This window comes from Chrysemys picta, chromosome 1 (assembly GCF_011386835.1).
Source record: "Chrysemys picta bellii isolate R12L10 chromosome 1, ASM1138683v2, whole genome shotgun sequence".
NCBI lineage: Eukaryota > Metazoa > Chordata > Testudines > Emydidae > Chrysemys > Chrysemys picta.
The window spans coordinates 174,839,854-174,853,518 of NC_088791.1; the positions used below are offsets into that span (position 1 = coordinate 174,839,854).

A 13,665-nucleotide genomic window follows, 5' to 3' on the forward strand; every position below is an offset into this window, starting at 1 on the left:
GGGAATCAGAGTGGGAGGGGGCCTGCCCCCCTCATAACTCCCTTGCCTGGGGCCCAGACGAGCCCTCCCCACCATGCTGGCCGAGAACGACCCGGCCCGTGCACTGGTCCCAGGTGGCTCAGCCCCGGGAGGTGGGGCAGGCTGATGAAGAGGAGCTGGAGCAGCTCCCTCCCTCTCCCTGCTGGGGAGGCGCAGTCAGGGAGCTCTAGCACCGCCCCCCCACAGCTCCCATTGGCCGGGGTTCCTGCCCAATGGGCTGGGCACCGGGTCAGTGCTGGGAGGGAGGCAGCGGGCAGCGTTGCCTCTGCTGAGACTCTCCCTGCACGCAGGGACGCTGGGGAGGGGGGAGCTGCCCCCAAGGTGAGAGCACCCCACCCCCCGGCTCAACCCACCCTGCTCCCTGTCCCCCGACTGCCCCCGCCACTTGTCCAACCCCCCTCAGGCTCCTAGCAGTGTCTGGCTCAGCGTGGAGTCATACACACAGCCCCACGGGAGCACGCAGCCCTAGCCCCCACAGCTCTGACTGCCCTGAATTAGGGTGTGCACGGGCACACCTGGCACACCCCGTGCGCACGCCTATGGGCATGCTCAATATTAGAGAACAGCCAGAGCATAACAGTGATATTAAAGCCATACAATAAGGCCTAGTGCGGCTAATGTATATTTCTAGAGCAACAGAAAAGGAAGGAACTATTCAGGCTGGTCAGAACTGCATGATCAGTTCTAATGACGATTTTTGTTTAAGCTCCTTGATGCATCTACTAGAAATTGTAGATGAGCCCAAGACATTAAGTTCAAAGCTGAAATTTCCAAAATTTGTGATGGGTTTTCAGATTCTGGGCTTTGCTTCAGGCCCATAACTACTTACCATGCAACTTATCTATAGCAAATACTAAAAATCTGAGTGCAGTTTTTTATAACATAAACGGTATGTTGGGAATGTCACTTTGGAAGTGTCGGGGACTTTTTAACCCAGACGGCAAGGTTCGTTGTCTGACCGCAGAGTGAGAGACAGGCAACACCAGCAAGGTCCAATACAAGCTCTTTATTGAAGAGTGCACACAACAATAGAGAGCGGCCCGTCTCCAGAGAGAACCAGCCACGATTACAATAACTAGTGAGATTATATAGACAGTTCCGTCGCGTCATAGTTAAAGCAACCCAATCCCCCCCTTTACTAGTTAAAAGCTTCTAATATTCATGCATATCTATGTTCTTTGACAGTACAAACAGTTCATGATGCTTCAGCAGCTTCTTATCAGCTTTTTCGTCATGCACTAGAAAGTAGGGAGTTAAGAACAGAAACAGGGAGTGAAGACTGCAAGTCTCCATATGTCCAAACAAACTGTTCCTAGTACATTTGGTACAAGAATACGGTCCCCCCGCCCTTTATCTTATTCTTTGTAGCCCAAGCAAGCATGTCCTCATGTTTCACAGAGAGACAGGAATGGCCCAGCAACTACAGTTAGCCTAACTTTGGCTAAGCTGGCCAAACAGTGTTCTGTACTCCATATTTTTTTGGCCTAACAGTCCCCCCTTTTGTCCCTGGAGTACCTTGGAGGGACTCCTGGGACAACTACTGAGCAGAAAGACTGGATTTGGTTACTTTTGGGCAGAACACACCTTGGCGCCCATCCAACGTCCAACTTTTATCATAACATACAAGGCCAGTAAGCCGCATATAATTACAACGGCGCTTCGGAGTACATTATGGAGCCAACCACCTATATCTGGAATCCAACTGAACAGGTTACTCCACCAGGATTCAATTCGCTTCCCTCCGTGGTCCTTTGCTACCTCCATAAGGTGGTTTTCTCTTTCCCAAGTGGCATTATAAACATCTGGGACATACACACAGCATTCTTGTCCAATTAATGCACATGTTCCTCTCTGAGAGGCCAGTAAAATATCTAGAGCCAAGTGGTTCTGAAGAACCATCTGCCTTAGTTTTCTCTGTGCTGTTGCCAAGTCCACCAGGGCATCGGCGTTAGTCTAATTTCCCAGATGTCTCGGTGAATTACCCAATCTCACATGCATCCTCCCCATGGACCCGGCAGGATTCGGTATGTGGGAGCCCACACCCCCCCTAACTGGTCCATATGCTTGGAAGGAGCATTGAGAATGTCCGCACTTCCACCAGGAAAGTCTCCAAGTATTTCTTTATGGCCACAGATCAGATGGTACTCCTGATGTGTCTGTAAGGGCAGTGGGCCAAGCCTGAACATGCTAGATCCCACTGCAATGCCTTCCCAGCCTCAATGATATTCAATACCATCTCTATCAGCAACTTCTGGATCATAGTACTAAGGGCGGAGATAACATGTAACTCACCAATCCCAGCCTGTACCTGGGTTAGCTGTGCTCCACAAATAAGGCTTGTGGCCTTCTTTAGTTGCCCTAATTTCTTATTATGTTTTTGGTTCTTAAAAATATTTTAAACTGCTGCTGTACTATTGGCCTTATTTTATAGGGATCCGGTCAAGTCTCTTTTCTTTCTAGAGGAAATAACCCAAGCCCTCTGTTGTGCTAATCTAATAGCAGCCCCTTTTGCATTTAAAATCCAATTAGGGAGGTCAATACATGCTGAAGGACTCATTCAAAACACAGGGCGCAGCCTGTAGAATAAACCCCAAAATCCAATCAAAACCACATTCCCAAGCATGGGTCCCACAAGTTTCTTCCTGCCAGTGTATAAGTCTTTGTTTCTTCACCAGGGTCAGTTCTTAATGTTTTTTTTTTTTGTAGTCAGGAATTCCTGGACTTTGGTGGTTTCAATGGAGCGAGTGTTCCTTCTTCTCTTTTTCTGAAACAGTGTGGTTCAGCATCATACAGGGGAGAGGTTACTAGCACATTACCCTGTAATGGGTTTTGCTTTTTTTTAGAAAAAAATTCAAAGGCACAGTAGGTCTGTCAGTGGACAAGGGAGAGGTTACTAGCACTTCACCTTGTCTTTTTTTTTTCTTTTCCCTGCTGTCCAGAAGGCACGGCAGAGCTAGAAGGAGAAATAGGCTGATCATCAGTCAGAGAGTCCTCCCGAGGTGGAGGGGTCTTTTTGCAGTGAGAAGCATGAGTCCAGGTAGGCAGTCCTTGGCACTTTACAGCAGTGTTGGTGGTTAACAGGACTTGGAAAGGGCCTTTCCAGCATGGTCAAAGCAGTCTTTCGTTGATGGACTTTACGTAGTCTCAGTCTCCTGGTTTCAATGAATGGCAGGGCTGCTACGGTCTTTAGGTAGCACTTCTTTACCTGTGAGAAAAACCTAACACATTTCATTAATGCCTGGCAGTGTTTTGCAGATTTTACAGCTGCTTGGGCACATTCAGGCCCCCCTTTTCTTGGCTGTCAGCCAAGTCTTAGCTGTGGGCAGTGCCCTTGGATGGGCCAGCATCTTATCTTTAGACTGAGCTTGCTAGCTATTTTTTTTTTTAGTTAACTCGTTCTGTTCTTTTTCCTTCTTTCCTTTTTGGCTTCTTTTAACCTACAAAGGAAACTTCCACTTTTCACTCATACACCTTTTTCCAACAATGAACACATACACATTGCCATTATACTGTACATTAGTCTTATTATTCAATGTATGCCATATACACCCTTCCAGTAAAATAACTTTTATACAGAGCTTTGGAGCAACAAACCAGGACAAGCACACCCACCTTTGAGGAGTCCACTCGGTACAACCTCTTGTGTCCAATAGCTTTCCTCCCTCCCCAGCCCTCTGGCTAGAAATCTGAAGCCAGAAGGATCCCATGTGCAATATGGGGAGTGGGTTAACCTTCCATGTCCTTGCTTCCAAAGACTGTTGATATGCAAATTTTAACAACATTTTTTTTAATTAAAAGATTTGACCAATGAAGCCTTTTTTTTTTTACTTAAGCAAATGTATTAGACTTAGTATATCACATTTTTCTTGATTTATTTAAACACTTTGTATTCTAAGTTGAATAAAACAAGTATCTGCTTTTTATTTCAACCCTTTTATTTAATTTTGAACTAGACTGTCTTACGAAAATATTAAACCCAACAATTCTGGCCACAAGACAAACACCACAAGACAGGCCAAAGAACACAAAAATAATTTCTATTGTACCAGTAAATGCATGGTACATTGAATGCTGTTCAGCTGGCATCCGTTTTCTCTAATGATCTGAAAGACAAAAGAACAGAGGTCTACCCCTTCTGGGCAGTCAGTCATTGCTTAAAATATTTCCTTTATATACACATACTCTTGTTGATTTTAGGCAAAACAGAGGAATTACTCCATATTTCTTTGTATTTGTTTCATAGGCAGCCCAGGTTTCAGTGGCTTCTACCTTATTAGTAAGATCATTTGCATCAATACAAATGCTTTCTGGCTTGCTTCCAGGTCCAAAGCTATCCACAGCTTAAAGATTCTTACTTTAAAAAAGGACACAATTAACTTTCCCAGACTTTTGATTGCCTTTTACTTCTAACTCCTGCTTTCAAACGCACAGTGTTCTGAAAAAGACAACACAACCTATATTGGTAGGCTTGCATTTCTTTTACCTCTACTACAATATACACTGCACATGTTCTGGGGAAAATGCACATCCTATCCACAATTCAATTTCTACAACACTAGCCACATCAATTTCTACACAAGGTGTAACTGTTTCTTTTATGCTTACAAAATCTCCATGCACCCACAGCAAAGTGTCAGCTCAACCACACAGAGCCAGGGGCACTGTCCTTCTCTCTCTTTACCAGATCTTTTATCTGCTATTTTGTTACCCAAAAACAAAATTTAAATCTTTTATTCTTCTGGCTTTGACTACCCTGCTGCAGCCACAACCTTTGGTCTTTATTTAAAACATTTTAACTCTTGTCGCATTAAGTCACTTTAAGGATTAAATGCTAAATACCTTAAACAACACTAGTTTCCTGTGCCTGGCAAAAGTATTCTCGGTTTTGCAACTTTAAACAATACCAATTCATCTTAAACTTATAAAATACAGATTGTACACAGCAGGAGTGTTCTTCAGCAAATTAGACTAATGTATTCATAGTCGAATAATTCCACTTAAATAACTTCTTGCCTGGATTACTTACAGAAATTCTTACCAAGTTTCACTGCTTAATTCCCTCTAGCAATTATAGAGTTAACTTCTCACTCTTGGGAGGGCTGTTCTTTTACACCCTGGGGTCTCCTGCGACGTCTCTTTCAGAGATTCCAGTCCAGGCCGGCTGCCTGGGGTTTCTTCAGCGTCCCCAAACTACGCCAGCTCCAGGGTCTCAAAGGCAGACTGTTGGATCTCACTGGATAGTTAAGCTTTACAAATGTAATCTCAGCACTGTAACTTGTACTGCCTTTGGTTTGCCTTTGTCTATATTTTTTCACAGCCAGCTGGGGCCGAAAGCAGTTTTTCTTTTGGTTTATAGTTATACCATACAAATAAATAATCCATTTCTCCCGGTCTAAGATCAACCAGGATATTCCTGAGGGAATCCACCCTGTCAACAGAAAAGGTTCTGCACCTTGGCCAGTCTTTAGTCGGGGACAAATGAGTAGTAAAGGAAGGCCATTGAATTTGGCATAAGTTTCTCATTTAGATTAAGTCAAACAGGTTGTTCCAGAGATATCCTTCCAATTTCTAAGTACCAGAGACAACGGGGCGTCCCCCGGGCATTTGCTGCCAAACTGTCCCATTTAGCCTGTAGGGACTCTAACCCTACTCCGGGGACTCTAACCCCTCTCTGGGGACTCTAACCCCTTTCCCGGGGACTCTAACCCCTCGCCGGCGATCGCTTACCTTATTCAGGGACTCGAACCCCGAAGACCTGACCTCCCCAGGGACTCGAACCCCGAAGACCTGGATCCTACTCAACGGGTAGGTGGACATTGCTGGGTTTCTACGGGCTTCAGCTGGTTCACAGAACTCGCCTTATCGCCGATGCAGGGATCAGGTTACCGGGCAAGGCTCCTCGAAGCCAGAGGATGCGCGCTGCGTTGCTTCGGAGTCTGATCCCGCACCGGAGAGTCAGACGAGTCCCGGCGGAGTCGCCAAATTTGTCGGGGACTTTTTAACCCAGACGGCAAGGTTCGTTGTCTGACCGCAGAGTGAGAGACAGGCAACACCAGCAAGGTCCAATACAAGCTCTTTATTGAAGAGTGCACACAACAATAGAGAGCGGCCCGTCTCCAGAGAGAACCAGCCACGATTACAATAACTAGTGAGATTATATAGACAGTTCCGTCGCGTCATAGTTAAAGCAACCCAATCCCCCCCTTTACTAGTTAAAAGCTTCTAATATTCATGCATATCTATGTTCTTTGACAGTACAAACAGTTCATGATGCTTCAGCAGCTTCTTATCAGCTTTTTCGTCATGCACTAGAAAGTAGGGAGTTAAGAACAGAAACAGGGAGTGAAGACTGCAAGTCTCCATATGTCCAAACAAACTGTTCCTAGTACATTTGGTACAAGAATACGGTCCCCCCGCCCTTTATCTTATTCTTTGTAGCCCAAGCAAGCATGTCCTCATGTTTCACAGAGAGACAGGAATGGCCCAGCAACTACAGTTAGCCTAACTTTGGCTAAGCTGGCCAAACAGTGTTCTGTACTCCATATTTTTTTGGCCTAACAGAAGCTAAAAGTGAAATTCTCACCCCTGCTCTGAAGACATTACGCCTGGTAAAATACCTGAAGTGGCAGAAAGGGACTCTAAAAGTCCCAGTTCCAGCTGGGAAAGAATTCATCTGGCTCAGGAATTGAGAAAGACAGTCACAGGCTGTCCCCAAGAACCCCCTCAAAGGCTATAGGCTGGGGGGAGGGGGCAGGGGGACTGTTGGAGGGTAAGGCTACAACATGCAGCATTATGGAGTCTCTGGGTAATGTCTCTCCACAGGCAGGCATGATTTAGACAGCTCCTTGGGGGTGGGTGTCTGTGTTGCATTAGGGCTGTGCTGGACAGCCCTTTAAAATAGGAGGACTCAATGGTGGCTTATAGGTACCCCCTGTCCTCCCTCTGCCACACACACTGTGAGTTCTGTGCTGTGCCATTTAAAGAAGCAGCCGAGAATCTCACCTATAGACTTTTTATTTTTTAAATTTGGAAAAGCAACACACATCTTCAGTCTCAGGAAAGACTGGCTTTTATTGAGACTTATAAACTGGGACTTGGGCTTCTAAATCTTCCTTCTGACAACATTTTCCAAATAATTGCAAAAACAGACCACTTTTGAAAGCAAACTTAATTTCCTTTTCTATGTGATTTAGAAGAAAACTCTTTAGACGTAGAATTTCAGACTATGAAAAAATCTTGTCACGTCAGTTTTATATTGCTTAAGATTATTTAAATGTTGTCTTGCTTTTAGCCTTTTTTACTTGAAGTATTATAGAATTGCTGGAAAACAGTAAAATATCGCAGTTAGTGAGTGATGTATTATTGAGGGAGCATGACATAGCAAAGAACCAAAATGGATTTCATGCACCGCTCTGCCACAGATTCCATGCGTGACCAAAGGCAAGTCTCATAGACTTGATCATAATGGTCCCTTCTGACTTTAATCTAGTCTGACCTGCACATTGGAGGCCACAGAACCTCACCCACCCACTCCTGTATTTGACACCTAACCTCTGGCTGAGTTACTGAATTTCTCAAATCATGATTTAAAGACTTCAAAATTACAGAGGAGCCACCATTTAAACTTGTTTAAATGTGCAAGCGATCCATACCCCATGCTGCAGAGGAAGGTGAAACCCCGCGAGGGTCTCTGCCAATCTGATCCAGGGGAAAATTCCTTCCTGACCCCAAATAGGTGATCAGTTAGACTCTGAGCATGTGGGCAAGACCTGCTAGCCAGACACCAGGAAAAAAAATTATCTGTAGTAACTCAGAGCCATCCCCATCTAATGTCCTGTCACCTGCCATTGGAGATATTTGCTGTTAGCAGTCACAGATGGGCTACATGCCATTGTAGGCAGTATCATCATATCATCCCCTACATAAATGTATCAAGCTCAGTCTTGAAGCCAGTTATATTTTTTGACTCCACTGTTGCCCTTCAAAGGCTGTTCCAGAACTTCACTCCTCTGCTAGTTAGAAACCTTCATCTAATTGCAAACCTAAAGTTGTTGATGGGCAGTTCATTTGTTCTTGTGTCCCCATTGGCAATGAACTTAAATAACACCTCTCCCTGCCTAGTATTTATCCCTCTGATTTATCTCCCTTCAGTATGCAAAGCTTCTTCAATCCCTCTCATAAGGTAGGTTTTTCATTCCTAAGATCATCCTAGTAACTCTTCTCTGCTCCTGTTTTGCAGTTTGAATTCATCTTTCTTAAACATTGGAGACCAGAATTGCACACAACATTAGAGATGAAGTCTCAGTGCCATGTATAATGATACTAACACTTACCTGTCTCTACAGGAAATCTCATCTGATGCATCCTAGAATCGTATTACCCTTTTTTTTTCACAGCTGCATCACATTGGTGGCTCATAGGCATCCTGTGATGAACCAACATACCCAGATCTTTCTCCTCCTCTGTCACTTCCTACTGACATGTCCCGAGCTTATAGCAAAAATTCTTGTTGTTAGTCCCTAAATGCATGATCTTGCACTTTGCACTATTAAATTTTAGTCCATTTCTAATACTTCAGTTTGCAAGGTTATCTGGATCATATTGTATGATATTCTGGACATCCTCTGTATTGGCAATACCTCCTTTGCGTTGTCCGCAAATTTTATTAGCACATTCTCACTTTTTGTGCAAAGCTCAGTAATAAAAATGTTAAATAAGGTTGGTCCCAAGAGGTTGGTCCCAAGACTGATCCCTGAGAAACTTCACTAGTAACCTCCCTCCAGCCTGCCTGTTCACCTGTCAGTATGACCCGTTGTAGTCTCCCCTTTAACCAGTTCCTTATCCACCTTTCAAGTCTCATATTAATCCCCAGCTTCTTGATTTTAATAATTTCCTTTGTGGAACTGTATCAAATGCCTTACTAGGATACAGGTAAATCAGATCTACTGCATTTATTTTGTCTAGGAAATCAGTTATCTTCTCAAAGAAGAAGTTCAGATTGGTCTGGGATGATCTATCTTTTGTAAAACCGTGTTGTATTTTATCCCAATTCCCTTTACTTCTATGTCCTTAAGTACTTTCTCTTTCAAAATTAGTTTCAAGACCTTGCATACAATTGACATCAAACTGATAGGACTGTAGTTTCCTGGATCACTTTTCCCCCCCCTTTCTTAAAAATAGGAACTTGTGACATTGCACTCCATATGATTTTATGAAAATATGCTAATGAGTGTGAATATAATGTAACTGGAATATGCTTCATGCAAAAGGTCTCTTGTAAGGTATCACTACAGAGCTTATAATCTACTGAGTATGGTCATCCTAGTTGTATAAATGTATCTGAAACTAAAAATATGAACTATAACTCTTAGGTCCTATTGTAATTATGCAAAATGTGGATCACTAATGGTGGTTTGGAATCTTGATGGCTCCTGTTAACCAGGACAATTGACTGTAGATGGCTCTGTTTTACTTGCAAGCCTTCCTGTGAGTCAGGCAGGGAAGAATGATGGCTTGGGGTCTCACAGGACATGTGACCATGTCACCTGGTACTGGAATCCATCTTAAACCTGGGGCTTTTCCATTTAGAAGGAGGGGTGGGGGACCCAGAGAGACAAAAGTTTCCCGCCTTGTGCCAAAGCTATGTAAGGAAGTGGAACAGAACAAAAGAGGGCTGCAGTCATGAGAAACCCCTAGCTACTACCTGAGCTGGAACAAGGATGGTATCAGGGAAAAGGATTGGGCCCAGACTATAAAGGAGTCTAGTCTGTGAAAGAAACTTATTGGAACATCTCTGAGGGTGAGATTTATCTGTAATCAGTTTCTTAATGTATTAGGCTTAGACTTGCGTGTTTTTGTTTTATTTTGCTTGGTAACTTACTTTGTTCTGTCTGTTATTATTTGGAACCACTTAAATCCTACTTTTTATACTTAATAAAATCCCTTTTTGCTTGTTATTGAACCCAGAGTTAGTGACTAACACCTGGGGGAGCAAACAGCTGTGCATATCTCTCTATCAGTGTTATAGAGAGTGGACAATTTATGAGTTTACCCTGTATAAGCTTTATACAGAGTAAAACGGATTTATTTGGGGTTTGGATCCCATTTGGAACTGGGTATCTGGGTGCTAGAGACAGGAGCACTTCTTAAGCTGTTTTCAGTTAAGTCTGCAGCTTTTCGGGGATGTGGTTCAGACCTGGGTCTGTGTTTGCAGCAGGCTAGCGTGTCTGGCTCAACAAGATAGGATACTGAAATCCCAAGCTGGCAGGGAAAATGGGCTTAGAGGTAGTCTCAGCACGTCAGGTGGCAATCCCAAGGGGGTTTCTGTGACCGAACCCGTCACAGAACTATATTGGCAATTCTCCAGTCATAGGTTATGACCCCCGAGTTTACAGATTCATTAAAAGTCTTTGCTATTGTGCTTTCAATTTCATGTGAAAGTTCCTTTAATATTCTTGGATGAAAATTATCTCTCCCCCTCTGCCCAAGTTAGTCCCGTTAAAATGTTTGAGTTTGATTTCCACTTCGGATGTGGTAATTTCTACCTCCATATCCTCATTCCCATTAGCCACCCTGCTACTACCTCTCAGCTCTTCATTAGCCTTATTAAAAACTGAGGCAAAGTATTTGTTTAGATGTTTGGCCATGCCTAGATTATTCTTTAATGTCCACCCCATCCTTAGTGGTTAGTGGTCTGACTTCTTGCCTCGGTTTTTTATTTATACAGCGATAGATCCTTTTACTATTAGTTTTAATTCCCTTTGCAAGGGCACTTCTCTGTGCATCAGGTTCCCCAGCTGTAACATAGCGTTAATAATACTTACCTATTCCACATGGATGATGTGAGGCTTAATTATATAAATATTACATAAGAACATAAGGTCAGCCATATTGGGTCAGACCAATGGTCCAGCTAGCCCAGTATCCTGTGTTCCAACAGTGGCCAGTGCCAGATACTTCAAAGGGAATGAATTGACCAGGGAAATTTACTAAGTGATCCATCCCCCTGTGATCTAGGCCCAGCTTCTAGCAGTCAGAGGATTAGAGACACCCAGAGCATGAGGTTGCCTTTTAGTTTTTAAGTAAATCTAATATTGAAATCTACCAAGAAAACAAATATTAGTTAAAAGTCTGATGTTAGTTCCCAATGTATAATGAAGTGTTTTATTGAAGAGGTTAGTTTTAAAAGCTCCTGGAAATGAAAGGAAGTGGGGTTTCCTCAGGAGGTGAACAGAAGGTCAGTTTGCCATTCAGTTGTATTGAAGCCATTTGGAGGAAGTAGGACATGGGGTCATGAAAATCCAAAAAACAGCCAGTCAAACTGGAACAAACAGAAAAATTGAGATCAGTACCCAGTGGTGGTTAGCCAAGTTCTGGCTACTAATTTTTGTAAGAGGCAAATGAAAAAACAAAAAACCCTACTATAATGCAGAATGGAGCTACAGAAAAGTTATATGCAGACATTTTTAATGAAGAGTAGTATAACCAACTCTCTTCATTTCTACTGTCATTTGGCATAAGCGTTAATATGCTGTCACTTAATTAAGGAAATATTCTTTATCTCCTTGCTGTTCATTCTAAAAATAGCTATATTGCTTTAAAGTTTGTGAATTTTATTCAAATTTTGAACATGACAGGAACAATGAAAAGTTTAAAAGAAATTCTGGAGAGTGTTTCAGGCTCCAAATTATAGACTGTTCACAATGAACAGTGTGTTAATTCCCTTTATTATTTTGACAGATATTGTTTTAAGGCCAGAAGGGACCACTAAGATCAACTAGTCTGATCTCCTGTATAAAACAGACCATAGAATTTAAAATAATAAACTTCCCCTGTGAAGAAGGGGATTTTCAAAGGGACCAAAGGGAGTTATGTATTCAATTTATCCTCATTTTCATTCTGTTAATACTATTACTACTGTAATCTGCTCATATCTTTACAGTTTACAATATCTTACTTCATGGTCTAGACACATTTGCAAATACCTCAGAAGAAACACTGGGCCAAGTTTGTGATCCGATAAAATGGAAAGACCTCTTTTCTTTCCATTCAATCTGTTCCATTCTGCCTCCTGAGTGCTAAATGCAGGGGGAGGGGGTCAGATGGGGAGAATGATCAGGGCAAGTCTTTTGAGCTATTCAGCTATACTCTGTATTTAATAGAACATGCCATAGTGAAATGGAACAAACCCCTTAGGCAAAAAGCTACAGGTATATTGAATGCCCAAGTAACCCAGTTACCTTTTGGCAAAGCCCAATTATATAGACACCTACGAAAATAAGGACAAGATTATTAAACTAGTTTTGACAGCTTTAGAATGGATTGAAATGTTATCAGGAAGGTTTTATGTCTATTTTAGGCCTACAGCAGGAATGACCTAGTTAACAGGAATGCCCAAGTTAACAGTATTATCACTTCAGATTTGTGTAAGGGGAACAACCAGATCCCCTTAATTAATCATATTAAACTGTTGACAGCCTTCACTGTAACTTCCAGAATTTTTCAGCTTTGTTGCTATGCCAATGGAATTGCATGAGGGGGGCTCATACAAATGTCCAGGGGTGGCTCCAGGCACCGGCGCACCAAGCGTGTGCCTGGGGCGGCAAGCCCGGGGGGGCAGCTTGCCGGTTGCTGTGAGGGCAGCAGTCAGGCTGCCTTCAGCGGCATGTCTACGGGAGGTCCGTCGGTCCCGCGGTTTCGGCGGCAATTCGGCAGCAGGTACGCAGAAGGCGCGGAAGCGGCGGACCTCCCGCAGGCATGCCGCCGAATCCGCGTTACCAGCGGACCTCCTGCAGGCATGCCGCCGAAGGCTGCCTGACTGCTGTGCTTGGGGCTGCAAAATACATAGTGCCGCCCCTGCAAATGTCTGATACCATGTGAATCAGGCTTTCCTTTGGCATGTCAAGAATGCAGTAGATTGTTCTAACAATTTTCTGTTTCAACTGCTCTGTGCTTGCAGAGAACTTCTCCAACATCTAGCTGCTATTTTTAAGCAGCTACAAGAAACTGATTTATCTGTCAGTGCAGGAGAATGTGCTTTGCAAAGCAGTAAGTTACGTATCTGGGTCACATAATGTATGGTGTTAGGCAAGTGTGTGTAACTCAGTCAGCAATTGGACAGAAAGCTATCAACATTTTTAAAAAAAATCTTCACACAGTGGGATAGAAATGTTCTTGGGTCTAGAAATTACTGTACATTAAGCTCTCTTTGCCACTTATTAGATAGCCATAATATTTAACTATGTCTCCCATGACAAAATGCATTGGTCACTTTAGTTTCTGGAATTTAACTAGTTTTGTACAGAAAGGTAAACATCTTTGCACAAGCTGGATTTTAATGGACAATATTCTTGTTCCAGATAATTATGAGCTGGAATGGGTTTGCACAACTTCTTTTTAACAATACTAGCCTTTGGGCACAATCTCAGCTTTCATTTAAAATGAAAATAAGTTTCTAGCCTGTTTCATCACAGAGATGTTGTAAACTAGTCACTGGGATGAAAGAGAACAGTAAACTCGTCTCTGCTTCTGCTGCAGGAATGAGAGATAGGGTAGCCTGAGAATTCCCTTCCTTCTCCTCCACTTCACACACACACAATTTTAATGTAAAATGAGTTAGTTAAGTTT

The 13,665-nt window shown here is 43.0% G+C and overlaps 1 long non-coding RNA gene across 1 annotated transcript; it reads right to left on the minus strand.

Annotated features, from left to right (window-relative positions):
- Positions 1-1,030: 1,030 nt before the first annotated feature.
- On the minus strand, positions 1,031-6,610 carry LOC135977013 (uncharacterized). Its single transcript, XR_010594321.1, has 2 exons — positions 5,078-6,610; positions 1,031-4,474 (listed from the first exon to the last, which is right to left on the minus strand). It is a non-coding gene; the product is annotated as an uncharacterized LOC135977013 (long non-coding RNA).
- Between the last annotated feature and the right edge of the window lie 7,055 nt (positions 6,611-13,665).